General features: G+C 41.2%; 1 long non-coding RNA gene across 1 annotated transcript; it reads right to left on the bottom strand.

Moving 5' to 3' along the window:
- Positions 1-5,882: 5,882 nt before the first annotated feature.
- LOC127206847 (uncharacterized) lies at positions 5,883-25,246 on the bottom strand. The gene is made up of 3 exons (XR_007832896.1): positions 25,151-25,246; positions 11,576-11,716; positions 5,883-6,539 (listed from the first exon to the last, which is right to left on the bottom strand). It is a non-coding gene; the product is annotated as an uncharacterized LOC127206847 (long non-coding RNA).
- Between the last annotated feature and the right edge of the window lie 735 nt (positions 25,247-25,981).

Below are 25,981 nucleotides of genomic sequence, written 5' to 3'. Positions count from 1 at the left end.
CAAATAAAAAAAGTAAAAGAAAGAGAATCTCCAATAGAATATACAATCAGTAATCTCTCTTGTCCACTCTCATTCTCTTGCCCTCTCTCACTTAAAGGTACAACAAGACAAAGGTACAAGACTCAGAGTAGAAGAAACTGTAGTCACCTCACATGACATCTTCACTTGCAGGTAAACAGTAAAGCCCAAGGACTGTGGCTTAATGATAAAACTCTCAGTACATCTTACAGTCTCTTCAACAGAACTCTATAAGCATATCCAAAGTGAATAGACATAACACTAGCTAAGCAAAGTGATGAACGTGCTTAACCTCATACTAACTGTAAGGGTGGTACCACATTGCTCCTTTTCCAACAGAGAAATACTAGATCTAACACATTTCCCCAAGGGTACACAGCCAGAACCTAGTACAGCCAGGGTTATAGTCCAATGATCAAGTTAACCATGCTGCAATTCTGCTACCTCACAACTGTACTGACCCTGAGAAGATGGGAAATACAACTCTTGTCCTCGTGAGTTTTTTTTTAAGGTTGAAGTCCTAACCCTTAGTACCTACAGATGTGATCATGATAAGATGATATCATTAGGGTAGGCTTTAGTCCAATAGGATTAATTTGAAGAATCCCATGTGACCATAGAAGCAGATTTTGAAGTTGAAGCTTTGCAGTTGCATGCCAAGGAACATTGAAGTTGGACTTCACCATCACAAACTAGGAAGAGGTGAGAAAGGCTTCTGTCCAGTCTCAAGGGGGGACTGCCTTGATTTCAGACTTCCAGCCTCAAGACTGGGAAAGGCTAATTTCCTCTTGGTTTCAGATACTACTTTTGATTAATCTGTAGCATAGTTTATGATCCATTCCTACTCTTTAGAGACAAGATGATATTAAACTTGAAGCATTTGAGTTGAGGTGATTACTGAGTGGTTAAGAGCACTGGCTGCTCTTCCAGAGGACATGGGTTCAATTCCAAGTATCTACATGGCACCTTACCACTGTCTATACCTCCAGTTTCAGGGGATCAGACATCCTCACATAGACAAACATGCAGGCAAAGGCACCAACACATGTGAAATAAAAATAAATAATTTTTTAAAAGTGGAACATGCTTTTTACTCCAGGTACTACCTATGCCAGAATATTGACTCAAAATACAATAGAAGGCATTGAAATGTTACAAACAATATACGGTGAGTTCTGGTCAATGCAGGAACAGCCAATGACACTATCTCTTTAGCCAAGCAACACTAAACCTCTGACTTTAAAATAAGATGGAGGGTGGGTGGGAGAAGCAAAATGGTTGTGTAATGAGTAATGAGGTCCAGGGAAAATTCCACACACTCCAGACACTGGAGCTCTAGGGGGGCAGCTTGAATGGCCTAGTTCTCCACTTGGTGAGGACACCATCTTCTGCATTGGAGTTTTGATTTCCAGAGCAAAGGAAACCCATGTGCACGCCCATTGGTATGACTGGTGGCAGAGGGAGGCTTGCTGAGATAAAACCAAAACAACAGTGAACTCGAGAACCAGAAGATGACAGCAGTTATCTAGGCTTCTGAACAGTTACTGCTTCCCCAGATCGGCCACCCACCATCTGTAGGACTTTTACAAGACCAATGTCATTTGCAGTGTTTCTCCAAAGACCCAATGCGTTGTTACAAGGATCAAATAATAATGGATGGAAATATCTTTGACAATACAAAATACTACAATAAAAGCAACAGTTTAAAAGTTCCCTTGAGCAAACAACCTAAGTTTCCCTATCACCGTATCATTAAGACCTTTGTGGTACAATTCTACTACATTGACAATAATCGAGGGGGAGGGAGGAGCTGGGGGAAGGTGTCACATGTTATTCCAAATCCAGAAAATGCCATCATTGTAGCTGCAGGATCAAGTTCAGATTTCTTCCCATCTTTTGCAACCCCTCCCCCACGTGTTCCTGTTCATGTAACCTTTCATGTGCCTTCTTAGAAAGGAAGAAGGAAGGCCAGCTGGTGAAGCATGGGGCCTTACATTCTTGGCCAGGCTACTTAACTGCCCCGGGCTTCACTGTGCTCAGCTCACCTTCTACAACAGGGCCAGGGATGCACACACAATGTCCAATACATAACAGTCGCTCCATGCTTCCCAGGATGGTTACTATTACCCATAGTCTTCCTTCCAGTGACACTGACCTGCCTCCTTTCCTGAACACTCAGGCTTCTTTGCAGTTTTGTACTTTTGTCAGTTGGATGTGTTCTCCCATGCTCACCTTAAATGTATCATCTTTCTTTCTCGAAACTTCATCTGATGTCCTAAGAAGCAATGAGCATATCTTCTCAGACAATCCAAAACCCTTGTTGGGAGTCTCCCATAATGTGTCACATTCTGCCTTATTCAAATGAAGTGTCTGTCTTTTTTTCTTCTGAACTCTACCTATGTATCCTCAGTCCAAGAAATTGCTCTTCTCTCACTTACTTGTATCCTTCTAGCACTTATGACAGAAACACATTTATCAGAGTTCTCACTAAGTAGTGGTGAATGCATTCATATTACCTTAAAGCTCGGGAGGCTGATTTATTTTCTGTGATAATTTACTTAGAGCAATGTATGTTTACTGAATGATATTCATGGTGTGTTTAATATTTAAATGCAATTTATATGCTGTATTGTTTGCCTTAATTGAAATAAATATGACTATTTAAGGCAAAACTGAAATACAGTAATAATGTACATTTTATGTTGCACCTTAATAATAAGATGCTATCAATTAAAGTATGCACCACTGATGTACTAACTGGTTTTCAAGAAGAAAAAAACACACACACTGAATGTGCCCAAAGATCCTAAGAAGTACCTAATATCACAAATACAAAGGTAAGAAGTGCAACAGAATTGAAGAAGTATAGTTTGCAGCCTTCTTCTTGCCACAAGGTGTTCATAAACTAAGCTACAGATAGAACCAGACTATCTGGGATGGTGCTGCATGGCAGACACAACCTACCAGCCTATTCTCCTCAGGTGCCTCATGTTCTATCACTTCTCCCTTTGGATGTTCTACCATCTCATCCATCTCCACCTTGTTTTGAACTCAAGGCTCAGCCACAGCCCAGTACAACAAACCACAAAATGGTCTCCCGATATTCTAATGTCCCCAGCTATCTATCTTCTAATGATGTCATCTGGACATATTCTGACTTCATACCTATCAGTTGAAGCTTTCACTTCCTACCTTTACATTTAAATTCATCTACAGTGTAGTTTTTACACAATTTTTCAGTTATCAATTTTAATCTAAACAAATCCGCTCATTGCTCTGAGATGTAAGAGCCTTCCTAAGCTCTTTATTCCCGCTGCCTATCACCTGCTTCTTACCACTCACATTAAATTCCATACACTCTGCGTGGCTCACCTCAGATGCTCCCTCCTCTGAAGCATCTCTCCATACCAGCTGCGGGGAACATGTCTTTCCCACACCTGAACAACTAACCGTTTACCTTACTCACAGTGCCCCGGATACACCCCCACGAATTTCCTCACATCACCATTCAGGATTAGTAACCCTCATTTTTATATCTTTTTGTGACACCTCCCCACAGGCTTAAGCAATGTTGTGAGATTTAATTAAGCCTCACAAGAATATTTCTGGGGCAATAAAGGACAGGGGGTAGATAAAAGGGAATAAAGTGAAACGTTTTATTTCTAACTGTATTACACAGTCCTTTGGTAGGAGGGAACTCGGCAGCTTTGTTGTTGAAACAGAGCAGAATAAATGGAAAGTAGATACGATTATTAAATACTTGGGTGTCAGTAAATAACAGCCTAGGCCAAGTACAATCATCCAAAGACCCACATCTTACATTAGCAGCATCTGAAAGAGATGCCCTTGACCATTTTGTTGGGGAAAGGGTTGCCCTTTTAACCCCTTTCTTTTTGATGTTTTGAGACAAGATGTCCTCTGGCCCAGTCTGACCTTGAACTCCCCATCCTCCTGCATCTGCCTCCTAAAGCTGGCTGCACCACTGTCGTGCTATAGGCATGCACCACAACACCTGGCAGAGAGGATGCCCTGTTGGCTGGTAGCGGCGGCACTCCAAGGTTTAGGACTGTAAGCATTTTTAGCCTCACTCTACTTACTCCACAGCACTGGAGCATTGAAATGCAGAACGTGTAGGAGTTGTGTCTGGAAAGAGACAGTAATTACTGGCCAGGACTGATGTAAATTCTTGTAGGCCCTCACAGAAGTACCCTGATCATTGCCTGAGCACTGAAAGGAAGGCATAACAGCTGCTTGCCAGAGCACGTGTGCAGTGCGGAACAAAGACAGCAAAATATATCCCTGGCTCTTAGCCACGAGCTAAGAAACTGAATGAAGAAGCAGCCAGATTGTATCGATCTGTCGCTCCTCTCTGGGATATGGCATTCAACTCCATAGTCAGTGTGTAAGACAACACTCACTAACAAGGACGAGCTTGTTAGTGTCCCCTGGTCTTTTCTTTTTTTTTTTTTTTTTTTTTTTTTTTTTTTTTTATTAATTTTTCTTGTTACATCTCAATGTTTATCCCATCCCTTGTATCCTCCCATTCCTCCCCCCCCATTTTCCCATTATTCCCCTCCCCTATGACTGTTCCTGAGGGGGATTACGTCCCCCTATATATTCTCATAGGGTATCAAGTCTCTTCTTGGCTACTTGCTGTCCTTCCTCTGAGTGCCACCAGGTCTCCCCCTCCAGGGGACATGGTCAAATGTGAGGCACCAGAGTATGTGAGAAAGTCGTATCACACTCTCCACTCAACTGTGGAGAATATTCTGACCATTGGCTAGATCTGGGAAGGGGTTTAAATTTGCTCAACCATGTTCATAGCAGCCTTATTCATAATAGCCAGAACATGGAAACAGCCTAAGTGTCCCTCAGTAGAAGAGTGGATAAAGAAACTGTGGTACATATACACTATGGAATACTACTCAGCTATTAAAAACAAGGAATTCCCGAAATTTGTGGATAAATGGATTGAGCTAGAAATGATCATAATGAGTGAGTTAACCCAGAAGCAGAAAGAATCAAATGGTATATACTCACTTATATCTGCATACTAGCCCAAGGGGCATGTCCCACGAAAGCCTTCACTTACCAGGAAACTGGGACAGAGGGGAAGGCATCCTATTGGGACTCTAAATGAGAGACGCATGGGAGAACAGCAAAATAAAAGGATCCAGAGGGTCCTAGAAATCTACAAGTAGAACAATATGATAGGCAGATTTGGGCCCAGGGGTCCCGCTCAAACTAAGGCACCAGCCAAGGACAATACAGGAGGTAAACTTTAAACCCCTGGTCTTTCTTACACTGTTGTTACGCATCTCCCTAAATGGGTCTCAAGACCTAGGTGTTCATGCCACACAGATGATAAAACCAAAACCATCTTTCTACACAGAGCACAGTAACTGAACCTTAACAAAAGAAAGGTGGCTTCTCTCCTCTTCTCTCCGGGATGACAGGCCCAAGTCTTCAGCTGCAAGTCCAGGGCTTGCAAGATGGGCCTTTGCTACTCTGTTGACTCCCTTTCTCATGGATAGTCTGCTTGGTAGTGTTTAGATTAGCTGTTAGGAGTCTTTTCTCAGATGTAGGATGGCCCAAATCAGTCTCATTTACTACAATTAACTTTATTTATTTTGCACCTCTAGATACTATCACGGGTACAGATATGAGTCAAGAGAGCAGATCCTGGAGGTTGCATGTCCCTAGGCCTCTTTAGAATTCTGTAGAGATGCATAGGTAAGAAACCAGATAGTTTATTAAGGGGAAGAGACAGAGGGGCCTGAAGGTGTACCTTTCCTCTCCTGTGGCCCAGCCCAAAGAGGGAGAAGAAGAAGCATGGAAGACTGAGGTGAGCTCTCCAGTGACTTTTTTTAGGGGGTCATTAACATAGTGCTCACCTTTTCCAAATTTGAATGAAGCCCTAGGGTTTTCTGAGCATACTCCCCTGGTGGATTTTGGGCTTCCCTAATGTAGTCTTGCCTGTGTTGATAGGCAGAAATTCCTCCTTTTGTATCTGATTTGACTTTTTTCAAAAGGTCAATATTCCCTTTAGATTACAGTTCACAATTTGCATTCTGGGCTTTTTCCAGCCTCCAGTATGTCCCTTGCTGGCCACTTGCCACACTTTGCTTATTAGTTTCCCTGTCGGAAGGTGGCTCACTGTTCCCAGAAACTGGAAAGCCAAACCAGCCAAACTGGTGAACGCCTCAGGTAGAAAAATAAAATGGAATTTGTCTGAAATGAATGTTGGGAATGTTCAGGGACATACAAAGCAGGTGAGGCCAGAGTGGCTGCTGTTGTTTTCCAGTGAAACACCTTGGCTTAACCTAGGTGTCCCCTACCTCCAGTTTTGAAATGTTATTTCCCTGAGGGCACAATTGATACTTTGGAACTTGTGGGCTACAGAGAACATTGAAGACCATCTAGTGCTGGCACAACACACCCTGAAGCTAGCGCTCTGTGCCATTTTCCCAGCAAGCAGTAGGTAGTTAATTATTTACTTCTTCCATGGGATCCTGGAGGACCTGGGTGCAGAAAGAAATACACTTCAGGGTTGTTTCCTCAAGCACTGTACTCTGAAAGTTTTATACGGGTTTATAACTGTAATTCTTTTTCCTTAAAAATAATGTTATTTCTTGCAGAAACTCTAACAAGATTTGCAAAGAAATATCCTAAATTGGTATGCAAGCCAGGTTTGAGGAAAAAGTAGGGCAGGCTGAGAACAAACCAGTAGATGCCACAGAAGATACTGAACTTGCATTAATTTTTTTCTATTTTCATTCTTTCTTTTCCAGAGTAGATGTGTATGGACATGACTGTGAATACAAAAGACACCAAGGGGTTCTGCAGGGAGAAGGAAAAAAAAGAGATGAGCACCGCACAAACGCCGACAGTACAGATTGGGAATGGTCCCCAGTGTCTGTGAGCATCTATCTCCAGCTGTACCAATGATGTATTTCCCCAGCACAACAGAATCAGACACTTTGAACCTCTGCTTGCTTTGTATTCTGACTGCATTAGAAGGTGGAAAGCCATTAAATTCGCCCCATGCAATGCCACATTTGACCAAAGTAGACAGTCTGACAAAGGAGCAGCTGCTTGTGTGAAGATGCGATGTCCCATTGAAAGGAGCCTTGAGATGAGGACAGGCCCTCTGCCTTCCAGAATGGCACTCTTCTCCCGGAAGCACTCAACTGTCTACTGGAAGATCATCAATTGAGCTGGAGCTTGGCCTATTTTTAATTTGCCTTATAAAAGCAGCCTTCCAATCCTTCACTCACTTTTATTCTCTTTCAGCTCATCTCTATGAGTTCAACATGGCATAAGATAATGTAACTTTTCAATAAAACATAAAATAATCGGTTCATTTATTCATCAAAAGGAACCCAGCCTTCTAGGTTTACTATTTTTCTGTATCTCCCAGTAAAAATAATTCTTTGCTGCTATTTCCTGACTTAAGACCAAATTCTCATACATATTTCTGGTTTTGCTCTTTTCCTATGCCTTTTCATGTGCTGCTAAGAATCAGACTGCTAAGAATGTTGAAGCCTGACACTAGGATCGCTTAGTGCTCACTCTTGCTGCCTACTGCCTGTCACCCATCCATCAACTCAAAATGAATATGTACAAATGTATTTCACAGTCTTGGCAGGACAAAAATTTTTTAAAGACTCTGATTGATTTTACAACATCTACCAAATCACTTGACATCTATTCTGACAAAAAAAAAAATCTTCAATGCTGAAGTCTAATTATAGAAAAGCAAGGGGAATGTTTTATTCTTCAGGTATATGGAAAGAGCCCAGTGAAAATAGCCCTGAATGGAATACATGTTTTCCTTTTTTCAAGTGCTTTGGAATTAAATGAATCTAGCACTTTTATTTAAATAAAAATAACTCAATTATTGGAATGATTAAGATAGAAAATACATTTAATCTTGGTAACCAAATTTTTATTTTAAAATAAAATAATAAAATGAATGCACCAAAGAAATAAAATCTATCCTCATCATTATGCACACATGAATTAGCATACCATTTCTTATCAACCACATGGCTATGAAAAACCCTTACCCACTAATGGATACTTTCCCATCCTGAACTGTTGATTTCTGAGGTGGGAAGCTGGAAAAATGTAAGGTTATTTTGATACAATGGCAATAACTTTTAAAAGCACATATAAACATTGACACAGTCTTTTTGCTCACCATTGGTATATTAAAAAGGAAGAATTTGAGGGTAATCTTTAAAAAAAAACTCCTATTTGTGTGGCTTAGGAAAGCTCTCTCTTTTATAAAGAAAATATATTCAACAATACATAGAAAATAATTCTAAATAAATTAGAGAACATAAATATATTCCACAACAAAAATCTCTTGGTTATTAAAACTCCTTTAGATCCATACTGTACTTATTAGAAGCCACTTACTGTCTATCCCCCAGTAGTCAGTCCTCTGAAGATTATACTGGAAGACTGACACTTTTAGAGTGCCTTCTGTTGATTGACTGGTTGTTGGTTGGTTTTGTTGTCTGTTTTTAATATTTGAGGCACAGTAACTCTGTAGCTCAGGCTGGCCTCAATCTAATTGTTTTTCCTGCCTCTGTTCTGAGTGTGGGGTGGGACTCCTGGTGTATAACGCTGTGCCCGATGGCACCCTAAAAGGTCTTTCTGCATGCATAATAGTAAAAGCTGTCACAGGAGTCCTTTTTTCAGGTTATTGAATTTCTTTCTTTCAGGTTATTGAATTTCTTTCTTTCTTTTCTTTTTTTCTTTTTGGGCTTTTTTAAGACAGGGTTTCTCTGTGTAGCTCTGGCTATCTTCGGACTTTCTCTGTAGAACAGGCTGGCCTCAGACTCACAGAGATCCATCACCTGCCCCTGCCTCCTGAGTGCTAGAAATCCAGGCCTGTGCCACCACTGCCTGATCCCAAATTACTGAGTTTCTTAAACAGAACAGCTGGAGCTGATCTGGGAAAACTCCAACTTCACACAGTGAGCTCAAAGCACATAGGAGAACTTTAGTATGGAAACCCCATCTACTTTAGCCTGTCCCACATTATGGAGGTGAGAGTTTACACAGAGACTCTGTGAAGAAGCTCATACCTCAGTGACAGGGTCCAAAATGGTCAGATTGTCCCAAGGACTTCTGCAACGCATGTTTTTAGAAGATGTGAGCCTTCAGGATCTAGACAAGGACAGGCTGGCAATGACAGTGAGCAATGAGGGGAGGTGGCACTTAGTTGAAAGAGAAGTTCATTCAACATTGACAAGGACGGCCAAGAGAACTCACAGAGCATCAGAAATTTAAGAAAGTTCAACGTGACATCTGGAGAGGAAAGGTAGAAGCAATCCAGTGACCAAACAAGAACTGAGCAGTGTGTCTGAGCCACTGCCTCCCTCCATCAACTCGTAACAACCAATGGACCAAGAAAGTGGGAAAAGCAAAATACAGTCAACTCTCCTTATGTAAATGAGATGGAGGAGCAAAGGAAATTGCCTTGATCTGTCCCCTTGCATTTGTCATCAAGAACATGTCAGAAGACATTATCAAAATCTATTGGTTTTGCAGGTCACAGTTTCTGCCACACTCTCTTAATTGTCTGATTCGCTTATCTGTGTGGATGTGGTGAAAAAGACTGTTGTTGCTTTACAGCGTTTAGTCTCAATGTTAAATATGGAAATGTACAATAAAAAAGAAGATTCTTATCTACAGAAGGGTGGAACACTTTTTCCACAGTGATGAAAGGGTCTAGAGGAGGGGAAGGCAGAAGTGCCACGCCCTCTCTGCTGCATGTTTCATCTGTGTACAAAGCTCCTACCTGCTTCAGAAGGGCTGTGTCCAAAATGTGTGCTATGTGTGTTGGAGAGGCCAAAGAGCAGGGCTACTATCAATAGCATCACCCAAAACATTATGAGACAGCCAAAGATGCTGATGGAGAAATGCTGCGCCTTTCAACATTAAAGCAGGTAACTGAAAGACAGTTGCCAGGTGCAAGGGGAGTCAGCTCTGGAATCTAGACCCTTTAGTAGAAGAACGATTTTGGAAAAGATACAACAAAGAAAAGATTTTCTTTAAAATAAAAATAAAATCAATTTGATAGTGCTAATTAATTTTCTGTCACGCTCCATCTCAGGCTAGCTTATACATGTATCAGCTTCTTCGTTTAGCCGAAGAGGGAAGCAAACACTGTAGGTCCCTCTTCTCATGGGTACACAACAGCAGGGCACAGTTCTACACATCGTGGTGAAAATGAAGGTAAGATTATGCATTTCAAAAGTTGTAAAGACTTCCTGTGCTGGTGTGTTGGGTGAACAACCATTGACAGTTATGCTTTGGGTTTGGATCTTTAAGTTATTAGTTATGGCCAGCAAGATGGCTCAGTCAGTAAAGGCTCTTGCTGTTTTGCCCTAGTGACCTAAACTCTTAACCTACTATGTTTTAGATAGTCTTTATGGAATCACATTTTTCACTTTTTTATTTAAAATGTAATTTGAGTAGCTAGATACCAAACCAACCATACACTTGTACTGCATTCACTTTACATACTCTTTACGCAAAAAAAAAAAAAAAAGTTGATGGTCTGTATTAGATTGAACCTCTTCTCAAAGAGAATCTGTGAAAAAAATCAATTCCAAAGAACTTCCCTGAGCCAAGAAGAGCCCCTTGCCTCTAAAGTGATTCTAAAGATGGACAAGACCCAGCTCTGCCCTGCATGGGCCAGTCTAGGAAAATGTCTCTGCTGTTCACCTGCACAGAGCAGGAGGATGAAAGGACTTTGCTCAAAGGCTGTAGCACAGAGGTAACTTTCTCCTCTCAACAGGAAGAGGAGTTGACTTTAAAAGAGAAAGACAATTTGAACATTGAGAAACAGTGGTCAGGGTGAATGAAGTCAGGGGAGTTGTCAAGAGAAGAAAACAGAATGGAAGGAGCAGGGACAAATGCAGCTTGGCGTTTATAGAGTGTGGTGTGTACGTGACAACAACCAAGCACCTTACTGGGGACTGGGAATGAGGCCAATGCCTACCATAATACATACTTTGGACTCAATTCTACCATAAAAATAAATACTAATTTTTTCAGAAGTTAAGTAATTTTAGGGGTATGAGGATGGATCTATAACAGCTGCTGAAGGCAACTCAAAGACTGCTATATAATATTGAAAATGACTGATTAATACTACAATTAAAACAATGGAGGGCTGTTGGAAGTAGGAGTGAGAAACATCTCTAAAATAAATAAATAAATAAACAAATAAACAATAGGACTTTAGGAGTTTGTCACTTTGGGGACTAAGGATCAATAAGAGAGGGACTTAAGGATTCTGACTCATCTCCAGGAACAGGGAAGATGATGTCATGAATGATGATGGCAGTGAATCTGCATATTTTGCTCTGCTGCCCAGCCCTAATTTCATTACCAGCATTGCAATAAAACTCCAGTAAACAGAATTCAACCTCCAAGAGCTGAAAATTAAACCATAAATCCTTGCCACAATGAGAAATTTAATTTTCTTTTTCTCTTACTCTACTGAAACCATTGGCACTGAAAAGTCAATACATACCAAGATCTTGTGGCTTTCCAAAAATAATCATCCTTAAAGCCACAACTTGAACTCAGCCAGAGAACTGAAGACCCAACAATCCCTTTGGATCTATTTCTCATCAGGGAATTATGAAACTCACTCTTGAGCTGCATCTTCTTCCTATATGGAGGAATGCCCAGTGATACCATACCATCACATTCTACTGCTGGATATTAGCAGTTGAGGAACACATGTAAACAATGATGGGTGGGCAGGTGAAATTTGCCTTTAAGATGTGTTCAAAAATTAAAATAACTATAAACTGTAGGAGAAAAGTAAACTCATACACTGACTACCCATCTGAGTGAAGAACCAATATATGCTTCATGATTGACAGCTCCTGTGAGTAACCAGGAAACAGACTCCTGGCTATAGTTGTGTGCACACATAGCCAGAGAATGTGAGGAAATGATATTGTCTGATTGATGTTTTCCGAATATAGTTCTTCATGAGCAGATAAAGTTCTTTTTCAGTTTTATATCTGACTCCAAGTCCTTATTACAGAAACTTAATGATTGCTAGCCTTAATGCTATTTAAGCTAGACTAGGAACATGAGGACATCCCGTGAAGCTTTTATGCTCAAATTAAGACTCCTAAAAGGAAGGCAGGGGATATTTCCAACTCTCTCTCTCTCTCTCTCTCTCTCTCTCTCTCTCTCTCTCTCTCCTCCTCTCCTCTCCCTCTCTCACCTCTCTCTCCTCCTCTCCTCTCGCCTCTCTCTCCTCCTCCCTCTCTCCTCCATCCTCTCTCCTCCTCCTCTCTCTCTCTCTCTCTTTCTCTCTCTCTCTCTCACACACACACACACACACACATGCAAATGAAATGTGAAGCAGGGAGATTTGCAGGGGCCAGGCTAATACATAAGTTATCATTTTAAATGATGGAATGCCAGAAATGAGCAACAATGTAAATGTTCTGAAAGAGAAAATTGATGCAGGCTTAGAAATCCAATGTGACACAGGATGAAGGCCTTTGCAGAAAACACAGAAGGATAAGAAAGACAAAGTAAGTCATAAGAGGGATGAGTTCTAAAACACAGGTGTGACTGTGCCCTTCTGTCTACCTGTGCACTTTTCTTACTCTCAACTGACTCTGCAAGGCTTGGTCAGGAGATATTCTTAAGCAACTGGCCTCAACTGGTGTTGCAGACCTAGTCTTGGTGTGAGAAGACCAACAGTGATAGCAGTACTTCATACTCAACTCTGATAGGCACCAGCGGTAAGAGCAACTTGAATGCCAACACAAATGTTCATATTTGGTGCTCATGATTGCCAGTTTTTCTTTTCCTGCTGATAAAATGATTTTCATACATTGGGGCACTGAGCACTTTAAGAATGCTTCTGTAAACTGGGCAGTGGTGGCGCACGCCTTTAATCCTAGCACTCGGGAGGCAGTGGCAGGTGGATCGCTGTGAGTTCAAGGCCAGCCTGGCCTACAAAGCAAGTCTAGGACATCCAAGGCTACACAGAGAAACCCTGTCTCAAAAAAAAAAAAAACAAAAAACAAAAACAAAAAACAAAAAAAAACAAAAACAAAAATAAACAAAACAAAGCAAAACAAGAAGGATGCTTCTGTAGAAAGGGTATAGATCTCTTCACTGACTAAGATTCCAAAGGAGCAGGTTAGAAGCTCAACCTAGCACATCTTTTTATTCCCCCAAACAAGCAAAATATCACCTCTAAAAAGCTTCGAGATTAAGACATAACTATGAGTACCTTTCCTGAAAATCTTCACCAATCATCCTGAATGAGACCTTGCATGCTGCACAAGGCTTTTTGTAAGAGCTGCACGTCTTCCATTGGTGTTAGGTCAACTCAGTGCAGCATGCTACCTCCTTTCAAATTTGATTCACCAGTTATATTCCCAGGACATTGGTTGAAAATGCCTGTTGATAAAACTGAGAGGTAAAAATCTAGAGCATGTAGAAATGAGCCTAAGATGAAAGCAGACTTGGCCATAGTACATAGTTTAAAGACAACATTGTTATTACATCCTATCCCATGTACCATTCTTACATTATAGGTTTGGAGACATTTTCTCCCATTGAAGTTTGGCTAAACCCACAGGAATGAAGCATTGTAAAGTTCACAGGGAAATTATAAAATAGTTCTCCCCAGTTCTCCTAGGATCTTTGGAAGCCAATCCGTGTGTTCTGAGGAAGCCAGGCTACTCCACAGAAGACTTCATATAGATTCCAGCCATATCACCTCCTGAGATTCCAGGTGATAACAAGATCAAACACAGCATATGTAAGTAATAGAACTGTTATCCGATGCCAGTATTAGCCTCTGAGCCGCCTAAACTAACCCTAAGTGTAGTGAAGACAATGGAGATTCACTGAGCCCAAGCTAAACTGCAGAGCTGGGGACAAAATGCATGTTATTGTTCATGTAAGTGGCTAAGTCTTATTTGTGAGTAAGCACACAGCCAGAACAGTATAATGAAATATCCTAGACTTCAAACAGATTATGGGCAAGTCAAGGAGATAAGCACATTTACAAATGACCACTGGATGGCAAGAAGAAACTTACGTGCCTTGAGAGAACCACAAGCAGAAGATAAATGTGTATGTTAAATGGAAACTGAGCTATACGGAAAGAGCATGCTGAAATAGAGGAAAGGACCAAATAATGCTACAAGTTCCATATAAAGGCAGTATACAGCAGACATACTGGCAGTAGCTTCATCTTGTCTCTGTATGCCTTCATGTTCATGCCTATATAAAAATAATAACCTTTCCAGGTTTTCCTTAATTTAAATTATTAGAGAAATACTTGATGCATTAGTAAGCACTCAATAAATGTTAGAAATAACTCAAGGAACCCAGAGGTGCAATTATTGGCAAGGTGTGGACGGAATAAGACTTGCTTTAGGAAGAAAGGCATCCTTTTTTCTCATTAGAGAACAGATCTAAAAGTCAACAGCATTCATATGTGTCCTTGCAAAGGAAGGCAAATTAAGGTTTTGGAAACAATATGCTAACTTCTTCATTTTTCAAATGCCCAAAGACCACTAAGACCAGTATAGTTATACACCCCTTCCCACTTCCCCTGCTTGCTTCCCTTTCTTCACTGTTTTCATTGGGTCTGACAAGTTGTCTGCGTATTACAGATGACTAGTCAACCACAGGCTTAGGAGATTCATGCGTGTGATAACTTTGCACCTAATTCTCAGGTTTCCCCAAGTTTTAAGAAATTCAGTACGGTCTCAAGTATGTTAAAAAAAATAAAAATAAAGCACAGATCCTCCCATTTGTTTTCACATGTAGTTTTCCCAGTCAAATTCTCTAAGATGAGGCAGTTCACTTACAATACTGAGTGGGATCACTTATCTTCTTACCCAAAGTGTCTTTTGTTTCTTAAAAGTTAGTTTAAAAAATGTTCTCTCTAGACATATGAAGTGGTGTAGTTTAAGGGAGAGGAAAACAGTGGAGTTGTCCAGGACATTCCCCGACCTGAGAAGGAAACCATGGTAACAGCATCACCAAAGGCTCGTTGAATTTCTTTATTCCAGGACAGTAGCATCATAGCACTGCTTGTAAACTCAAATGAGGAAAGAGCAGTTCGTCTGTGACTCAGGCATCTCCTGTGTTTTCCTGTTTGGTTTAACCTACCACGTAGCTTAGAAACACATGAAAAAAAATTTTTTTCCTTTCTGAGAGGCTTGGCTTGACTTTGTGCCTGGTGTCTGTCCCAAGTGTTTCACCTCATGCAGATTTTTAGCACTTCTGAAGAAAAGTATATCTGTGCTTCTTTCTTTAACTGATAATAACTCTGTCATCACAATGAATGTTTTTGTGTGGAAGCTTTCTAAAAAACAGGGGAGATCTGCAGAGTGTGGTCAAGGGATTGCTTTCTGAATTTTATTAACTTGGCCACTGAAATTCCCTTTGGAATAAAATGGAGGTGATATTAAATAAATAAAGAGATTGGCTGATAACAAAATCTCTCTTACCCATCTCCGCGTAATGACTATAAATGAATGTGTGCCGGAATTATAACAACTTTGGAGTGGGCCATGCAAATTACACACTCAACATTCTCAATGACACAAGGAAATGATTGCATAGGGCCATGAAGAGTCCTTAATTAGCCCTATATGAAGTTATTGAAGGGGGAAATCACCTACAAGGATTCTGAGATACTTGGAAAGCAGTTAATTTCACCAGTAGCTAAAATTGTTGATAGAATTTGTATGACACCCCATCAGCTCCGGTCTTCCCAGTCACTTTCTTCTCATTTTTGGAAAAGGAAACCACGCCAGACAACAGAAAGCCAACCACTTTGATATCTTTGAAGTACTCTTTAATCATAAGTCATCGCTACAAGGGCTGCTTCGACAGGGAGGCCACTGAGTATGCCGTCACTTCAGAAAACCAAGAAATAAAGCCCCAGTGGCCCACACTGTGGTTAAACACCTCTTGAGTTCTTAGCCTCCCAGATCACCAGGGCATCACAGCAGCCTCTTCATTTCTGTGATGAAGGACAGTCAATCAAACTCCCACCCCAACTTCATCTCATCCCAAAAGCTTTCTGAGGCAGGGATGCTGTAAATGCTGCTCATTTTCAGCAAGATAACAGAAGTCTAAGGTGCTCATTTTTCCATTGCTTGCCTGTAGAGAAATTTCAATCCAGCTACATGGCATCTCTGGCAAAGGATCACATCCAAAGACCATTTAGGTCTATGTGATCTGGCTGGAATGCAGACACACTCTGGATTACAGTATGATCTACCTGAAATATAGACAGGCCCTTAGTACACACCTTTAATGCCAAACAATGAAGGAAAGGTTATCTTATAGAAGGACACAGCCGTGTTTGAGAGTGATGACTAATTGAGGAGTAGACAAAGCAACAAATCAGAGAAAGGTTTGACAGAGTGAGTCAGAGATAGGATACACCCAACTCTCACAAGCACAGGAAAGGAAAGAGGTGCTACTTAAGAGCAACACAGGGAAAAAAGAGTTTTTAACTGAGAATTGTTTTTAATTAATCAATTTACTTATTTATTCACTTTACATACATATTTCACCCCCCTCCCTCCTCTCCTCATGGTCCACCCTCTTTACCCTTTTCCCTCTCCGCTTCTCCTCAGAAAAGGAGGACAACCCACCCTGACACATCAAGTAGGACTAAGCTCCTCCTCTTCCACTGAGGCCCCACAAGGCAGTCCAGCTAGAGGACACTGATCTAAACACAGGCAACAGAGTTCATGTCAGAGACAGCCCCTACTGTAGTTGCTAGGGGACCCTCATGCCAGGACACTTTTACAGTGACAGATTGCAGAGTGAAAAATCTAGACACAGGTAAAGACAGAACAAGCCAGAGAATGAGAAGGAGATAGACACAGACGATTAGAAGATAATGTGAGAGTGAGTTTGAGGCCAAGCAGAGCAATTTGGTCTGAAGTCAAGAGAAGCCAGGTTGAACCAGTTAGCTTAGAGAGCAGTTTAGGCCAGTACATCTGAGTTGAATCAGCCAATGAGAATTCAGAAAGAACTAGAAAGGCTTGGGAATGACCCTCACCTCATCCACTCATCTGAGGAAATAAAAACGGCATTTACACTTGCCAAAGCCTGGCCTGGTTGCTTTGGGTGATATGTGTTCTGTTGCGGTCAGAGCTTTTCTGGAATCCCAGCGCATCCATGGAAGAGAGCTTAGAAGTGAAATGACTCTCAGATTTAATCCCTTCTTCAGGTGCCAGATCACTGGTCCAAGGAATGACCCCTGGCCACTCTTTCCAAAAGCGTCCTTCGTACATGCTACACTCTGTCATAACACAGGTTTTCCTACTGTGCTTGGACAGCTCTCTGGTTGTCTACTCCCACTAGCCTTATATCCTTGGAGGGTCAAAATATCTCTTTCTTGGTTTTCACTCATAAGCCTCTCACACCTAAACATAGTGCCCAGAAATGGTTGCTTGTTCCCTGGCCCTCTGACCCTCTTTACTAAATGAATAAGTGAATGCTAGAACTAGAAGCAACTGTGGCAGTGTAAACACTGGAAGTTGACGGTAGCATGGGTTGAAAAAAGGTAAAAGACAGGGCTTATATGACGTGGTAAAATACTACTTGAGGTTGATACAACTCCTGGCTTGAAAACACACTTCAGAAACATCCAAGACTACCTAATCATATTCCAGTTTTAATTAGAGTTTTGTAATTTTGATTGTTACTTTGATATTTACAAAATTGCAATTCAAATGCCAGTAGGAATATGGCCCGATGGCCACTCTGAGGGATGTGATGTTCCCAGAAATAAGCACAACACCATTCACATTTGAAAATTTGGCATTTGGGGTAATTTTTTGGTGGCAGCCAAAACTGCCTTTGGAGAGAAAGTGGAGATGAAGGATGAGAGTGGAGGAGTGTGAACCCACAGGCATCATCTCCTTGGCTCAGCACAGCAAAGCAGAGCAAGATTGTGGGTGCCATGATGATTAATGCTCTGGGACTCAATGACAGCTTGTTTGCATGAACCAACTTCTCCTCCTGGGTGGGAAAACCAATACAATATCTTGAGACAGGGTGGAAAGAAAATGTTCTCTCTATAAAAATAATTCAGCGATGACTCAACAGAAAAAAAAATAGATTTGAAATGCTTTGTTTCTGTACAAGTTTATTAAGAGTAAATAACTTTGTTTTAATTTTTTTTTAAATGTATTGATGTCTTCTAAAAAGAAATTTGAAAGAAAGTACCGCTCTTTGCTCACTGTTGGACTTTGTGTTTTGAGTGGTGGCAATCAGCTTCCTACAAAGGAACAGGATTGGGCCCCAGAGCGACTTGAAAAGATAAGTAGAAAGCAAAGGTAGACATTTCAATGTGTTAACTATGGGTGTGTTCTCATGAGGGCATGTATATAAGGGCCTGGCTCTGGGAAGGTTTGCTGAGAGCCAAATAAGCAGGAGAGATCTGAAAATAAGGACCTGAACTTCTAGGGATGGAGCCATGCCTGTAGGCAAGAAGACATGAGTGCAATGTTCGAAGGAAATAGCGAGGCTCTCTCTCAGTCCTATAAGATGTTTAAGAAAGTTCAACAGGAAATAAAGCTGAAAGCTTCCAAACATCTAGACTGTGGGAAACAAAGCAGCAGCAGTAAATGGAAAAATCGCATTTGCGTTTGTTCTTTACCTCTGCCTCTAATTTACAACTTACCGTAAACAAGAAAGCTTGTCAATGGCAAAAGCAGAGAGAAAATGCTATACCCTGCCTTTGAAACATCTCATCTAGAATATTTCGGAGACAAAGTTGAAAAGTTATAAAATCTATTTTTTTGAAATGTCTGTCTGAGAGCTGACTTGTTTTCAAAACACTCTGTGTCTTTTGTCAACATACTCCAACACAGAAACGTCCCGGTTATTCCTGCAGTCATGCTGTGTGCTGGCCATTCCTGGGGTCATGCTGTGTGCTGCCCTGCTTTGACCCGGCTAGCCAACAGCTTCAGTGTTCCAAGAAGCTTATTAATCGAAGCACCTGCCAGCTCTGCCTTGGCTTCAGACGTGTGTGCACCTGCTGCACCTCTCACCATGCCTAGCATCTGACCTTTCTTCTCTACGTGAATCACTACTGTGTTTCTCCTCCCACCCTCACCTTAAATAAGCCCAACTTCTCATGTTTATTATCTCTGTGTTTGCTATAGACAATTTCCAAAATACATGAGATCTCACCTCCGCTTTGTCTAACTTGCCAGCTTTAAATTCGTTTTTTTGTTGTTGTTGTTGTTTTCTGGTTCCCCTAACCTACTTTAAAAAGCCAGCTCAAGTAATGAACACAAAACAAAAAAGTTTTCAAAGAAAACGGGATTCCAGGTACTGTTGTTTTTTTCTGAGTAACAGTCATTGTAGAATTGCATCACTCAGAACAGTTAAGTGTGATGCACGGTTCTTCGTAACGTTGACAGTACAGTGTGCTCATTGTCTGGGGGCCAGGTTTCCAGGAAAGGGTGGGCTCTCTGCACCTCCTGCGCTACTTCCCAGTCACCTCAGAAGGAAATACAGGTGGAGCCAGGTGTGGTGGTGGTTTTTAATCATCTCAGCACTCAGGGAGCAGAGACAGATGAATCTCTGTGAGTGCAAAGCCAACGTGATCTACACGCTGAGACCCTGACTCCAACAACAACCAACAACAAAAGTAAACAGATTATAGGCAGGAGGAGGAGGACCAAATTATGCCTATGATTTTACAAACAACCTCTGCCCAAGAAGTGGAGTCATACAGCATCATTATGTCCCACACAAATGATGAGCTGTGCCTGGATCGACAGGACTATAGTAGTATTACCTACGTAAATTAAGTTTTACTATATCTTACTTTTTAAGTCAGACTTACGTGCACACACACGCACACACACACACACACACGCACACACACAATGAGAGTTCTCAGGCGTCCAGTTACCACTGGCACACTGCCTCCTCTACCAACATCCTGCCTCTCAGTGGTGTAGAGGTTACACCTGACACACCACCATCACTCAAAGTCCAGAGTTCACATTAACATTTGCATCCTAGTGTTCTACAGTCTATGGATTTGACAAGTATATAATTATGGACAATCGACATGTAGCATTGTACAAAATGGTTTCACTAACCTAAAAGTCCTCTAAGTTTCATCCCGTCGATTTCTGCTTCCTGCTTAACCCTGACCTTTACTGTGCCCTAGCATTTTCTCTACTGCAACATCATGCTGCTGTGGGGTGTGTGTGTGTGTGTGTGTGTGTGTGTGTGTGTGTGTGTGTGGTGTAACCTTTTCATATTGGCTCGTTTCATATAGTAATATGCCATTAAGTTTCCTCTGTGTTTTCTCACACCCCAGCAAACAATAATTGTTCATCTCAGCCATGAATTGTACGTGTCTATTATCATTTGTTTATCCATTTACTTGACGAAGGATATTCTGGTTTCTTCTGTGTTTTTGCAATTCTGGATAAAACCACTAAAAACATATGTATGTGTGCATGCATAACTACATGTGTGAAGGGCATGACCTTCAACTGATTTGAAAACCACCAAGCAACACAATTGCTGCATTTTATACTAAGGCTATATCTAGTTTTGCAAGAAGCTGCCAGAGTCTCTTCCAAAGCGGCTGTGCCATTCTGCATTGCCGCCAGCAAGCAACAGAGGTTTCTTTTGTTCTAACTCAGTGTCTGAGATGGTTTTGGATCAGTGTTTGGGGACTCTACCAAGGTGGGGGGGGGTGCATTATCTCTATGTTTTAATGGCAATTGTGTGGTGGTGATCACTTTTCATTAGTATCCTTCCCAGGGGACATGTTTCTAGTTCTCTTGGAACCAACCAAGTTATATTCTTAACATTGAGTTCTATGGGTTCTCAGAATAGATTTCAGCATGTAACTTACCTTTTCTTATTCCTTTGATTTTTTTTGAGGGGGGGGGGCATTAATTTTTCACTATGTAGCTTAGGCATGGTTCAAAATCTCAACCCTCCTGGTTCTGTCTCCATATGCAGATGTGCACCTCCATATTTATCTGCATTATCATTCTCTTGACAGTGTTTTATAGAGATAAGAAAGGTTCGGTTTTATATCAAAGTTCACAAATGCAATGGGTTATTGAGTCCATGTTTTCCTGTTACCAGGGTTGGCAAATAGACTCCAAATATCAGAATTAAAATGATAGACAAGTGATAGTATCTGGAGCTAGACATGTTCTACAAAGCTTGCCAAAGGACAGGCCAATGGCTCTTCTGCCCTCAACTGCCCTTGCCTTTAATCAAATCTAAAAGAAAGAGCAAAGCAGCCTGGGTGAGAAGAAGAAGGAAGGGATGCCTAAGATTTTTCATCTGCTCCCAAGGGCTCTCCTCTCACCACTGAGCCAAGTACGTGGACCAATAAGAGAAGCATTCGTAAACCTGTAAGAAAGAAGAGCCAGCACAGGCTTCCACATCTGCATCTTAAATAGCCTGGAAAGTCCTTCTCCACATCTGTGAGGGAAGAAAAAGACTTGGAAAAAAGAGCACGCCCAGCCCTGGGCTAGCCACATACTTGCATCCCAGAAGGAGTGCACATCCCTGTCTCTACCCAGAAGCCTGTGTTTGGCAGGGTTGGAGGGGATACTTTTAAGTTGTCTGAGTTTGAAACGCTCACAATCCTTAATTGTGTTGTGGTTTGGTTTTGTTTATAGGAAAACAAAACCTCAAGTATCTGCCAAAGGAAAAGATAAACTTGGCAAAGTTTAAGTAATTGGAAAAGAAAACATTACTGACAATACCTATGCTCCTGGCAAGTTGACTATTCAGCGAACTCATTAATAAAGGTAGAAACAACACGAGATGTCCATCTCTTCAACTGAGAAGATCACAAGCAGACACTGAATCAGTCCCTTCGCTATGAACATCACATTTACACAACAGGATGAAGCAGAAACTCTGGAGCAAAGATCTAGTTGTGCAGGATTAATAATGATGAGGCTCAAAAGAGCAGACTTGCAATGGACCATAGGAGGGAAAGCAGGTCATAGACTAGGAAAGCAATGGATCTAAATTTTGACTCTAATTTGAGATAGAAAGGAATAATCATATATATAATATATACATATATATATATATATATTCCAATATTCCAATTAGTACAATAATGTGATTCATTTAGCAGCTCTGGTAAACCAGAATGATGTCTAATACCAAGGCAGGTTTCTAGTTTGGTGGGCGGGACTTGACATGAAGAAATGTGCTAACTTAGGAACTTTGCAGCTCTGTATCCACCAGCAAAGTGTCTGGCTTAGAAATATTTAGAGAGTCGGGACACAGGATGGCTTGAAGAGCATTGCCCAGATTTCAAGTGTTTTCACAAATACTATATGCTAAGAACACAGCAGGGCATGATGGCCACAGTCTTGTTTTTTCTGATGAAGATGGATGAGCCAAAAAGAAATGGGTCTGTCTTGCTTATCAGTCACTGTAAACTATACACAGAGAGTCAAATATAGAAAGAATGCCCATTTTATTGCATCTTTATTATATTGTAGGGTTCTATAGAAATAATTTTAATTAATGATGCATTAAAATTATTCATCTAAGAATACTGAATTGTTTTCTAGTTCTGTGATACTTCATAATTCATGTGGTAACGGCCACAGCAATACCTCCTAGGTGGGGTTACTACTGTAGTAAAACCCAGTAAATGACAGGTGTTCGTGAGTGGTGCCTACTGTAGTAAGCCCCCTTTTCTTTCATTATGTTCAAAGATTGTGGAAATGAGAATATACTAATAATATCCACAAATAGTGGCAATGTGCTATATTTATGAACTATATTTAATTTAAAATTTTTGTTTCTGGAAAAAGAAACTAAAAGATTAATAATTCAAGCAAAATTCCTCAAAATAGCTAGCTGGTAGTTTGAGGACTATTCTGTAAGTGGGAAAGCATACAATAAGATGTTAACTGTTCCGGGGTATCAGTGTTCTTTTGCTTTCACTTCCGGAACTGTGATTTGGAGAGAGGATGTGGGACCAACCAAATGGGAGCTGACCAGCTGATTCCACAGGCCCTACCGTGCACAGCATCGCTAGCATAGTTAACGAGGTCTCTGCACACTTCCTTTATTTCACCATGTTTCTCTTCGTGTGTCACCTCCATACATGGTGAGCGGCAGATGTGAATGTATCACAGAATTGAATGCACTGCACTTTGTTCTCTTTTAGTGCGCTCATAATGATCTTCCCAAGGAAAATCAATTGAACTATTGACTGAAACACCGTTGTGGGATCAATTATAATTGCAGTTATTGGTGTCATTTTGGTTACTCCTTATTAGTCTTAGAAAGAAACGCATGTGAGAGCACACGCACACACACACACACACACACACACACATGTAAGTGGTGAGGAAAGTTGTCTCCTCTTTATATCATAGTTTGCAGTGGATTGAACCCAGAACCTCAAGTACGCTACGTAAGCGTGCTAACACTAACCTACATCCCCAGGGCTATCCTTATTCACTGTCCAGAGAAAGGTCTACCTGTAAGCATTGGCCTTTGACCCTCAAAACTTAAGGCCTAGTCCCCACCTCCCAGTTGTTGATACCTTACCTGTGACATTTTCCTGCCACCCAGGGTACACATGACATTTCTCCTCTAACATTTGATAATTGTTTTTATTATATGATGGCTAGAGGATCTGCAATGTTTTCTTTCAAAGCAAGGCTGTCTAACAGAGTGGGCTGTGGTTCATTCCCCGTACTCTGGCAGCCAAAGCATGAGGAGCAGAGGTGGCCAGCCAGCCTAGACTACAGTGAGAATCTAACTCGAACAACACTAAAAAGTGGAGCCTGGGGAGACAGCTCGGTGTATAAAGTAACCACAGTGCAAGAATGAGGACCTGAGTTCTGATCCCAATAGCTATCCAAAATGGAAAGTTCAGTGGGGGACATTGCTTCAAAAATAATGAAGTGGAGAAGGCACTGAGAAAGACTTCCCCATGTCAACCCCTGGCGCATATACATACATACATACATACATACATATATATATATATATATAATCTCATCTAGATAGACATGCACATCTCATACACACACACACACACACACACACACACACACACACGCTACAATGAAAAGGAAGCACATTTCCTAATGCTTGTGTCCATTACAAAATAAAGATTCTCAGAGGCACATGGCCTCCACCTCAGATTTGCAGACTCCGTTAGCAGGGCTGAGACCCAGGGTCAATGCTTGTTTAATTGCTCTCCTGGGGCCTACAGGCCTCAAAGTTGGAGATCCACTGTGCTGTGCCTTTTTTTCTATGCCACATAACAAAGGGTCTTTGGGCACAAGGGCCTGACCCCTGGTGGTCTAATCCTAAAGTGTAACTCAGACACAACAGGCCTTGAAGGAATACTTCGCTTCTGGCTCAAAGCTCACTGTTTTGTTGGCAACTTGATTGCCACTTGTTTCTGACTGGGCTCTGAGCATCTCAGTCAGGCCTGTCTCACAGGGCACATCTAAAAGCAAGGAATTCACTGACTTGTTCTAGCAGCTACAAAAACATGATAGTCTGTCAATTAAAATGTTTAATTGTCTGCTCCTTGAAGATGATGCAGAGCAGAAAGGACAAGAAGAGTTGGTGCTTAATTTCCCCAAGCACACATTCTGTCTCGCACACACACACACACACACACACACACACACACACACGTACATGTGCACATATGTACACAAGGTTGTGATTTCCCACTAGTTGCCTTGTCCTGTCTAAATCACCAGAACACCATGTTGAGTCCTAGTGTGCAGTCAGTTTAAAACTGACTTCTTACCAGCTTTCTAGACATATGTGCGTGTTGTTATATATATAAACAGATGTGTATATGTGGTCACATATATAAACAGATCTTCCAGCAAAATATAGAACTCCAAAATATTTAGAAAAGAAACTCCAAATATCTAGTTGCCTTACTTACTAAACACACGAATGAAATAAATCCCAGCATAATTTGTTTACCTTAATATATAATACTTCAATAAAACGTGTTCACGTTCTCCCTTCCTTCAAATTAATTAGAATAATGCATGACAAGAATCCCCGCCAAACTTACCATAGGACTGTAGCTGGCAAACGTCAGTAAGAACCCCTCGAGCTCTTCGTGCCTGGGGTCTTGTCTAGTCCACTCTTGGACCTTCACAACACCCTGCAAGGCCACAAGACACTTACAGCCAGAAAAGGGAACTCCATCTGGCCCTAGCTCATTCTACCCACCTCATTCTTCCTAAAGGATCTCCCATCCCTATTTTTTTCAAAAGGTAGAGAGAAAATAAATAAATATAAATTTCAATGCTGCATATGTGAATCCACAACCCTGTCCAAAAGGGAGATGCATTCACTAATGAACCAAGGGGGGAAAGAAAGCATTTCTTATCTGGAGCCCTTCTCAGACAGATGTTTTTCTTGTGGCTTTCTTTCCTGTGGACTGAGAGCTTTTCAGCTGCCAAAAGCTGCCATTATCCTCTAACTACAAATTTTACTCTCCTTGCTTTTGCTTTAGGTATGTAATGGAGGCATCTGAGATAGAAGGGAAGCTTTTGGCTATAATTTTTGTTTGAAAATCTATGGACTTGCTTCTAGTTAACTTCTTGGCATTCAGTTAAAGCCAGATTACCTGAATTTGTCTGTGAAGACCAGGCATCATTTTCTAGGGGCCCTGTCCCTTTAAGAGAATACCATGTTGGTTTTTGCCCACATGACAATCATTTCCAGTCCCTAGAAACAGTTTTGAGAGAGCAAATGTGCCACATGGACAGCAGCTATGGTATAAATATGTATTATGGAAAATTTCCTCCCACACAGAAAACCTCACGGTCTGCGGTAGAAAACAAGTTCCTTCAATGCAGAAAATAGGCATTGCTGCTACCTTTAAAGCAAGCTCGGT

This window comes from Acomys russatus, chromosome 24 (genome assembly GCF_903995435.1).
Source record: "Acomys russatus chromosome 24, mAcoRus1.1, whole genome shotgun sequence".
NCBI classification, from domain to species: domain Eukaryota; kingdom Metazoa; phylum Chordata; class Mammalia; order Rodentia; family Muridae; genus Acomys; species Acomys russatus.
The sequence above is the reverse complement of the archived record's forward strand: the minus strand, read 5'-3'. Positions and strand labels throughout refer to the sequence as shown.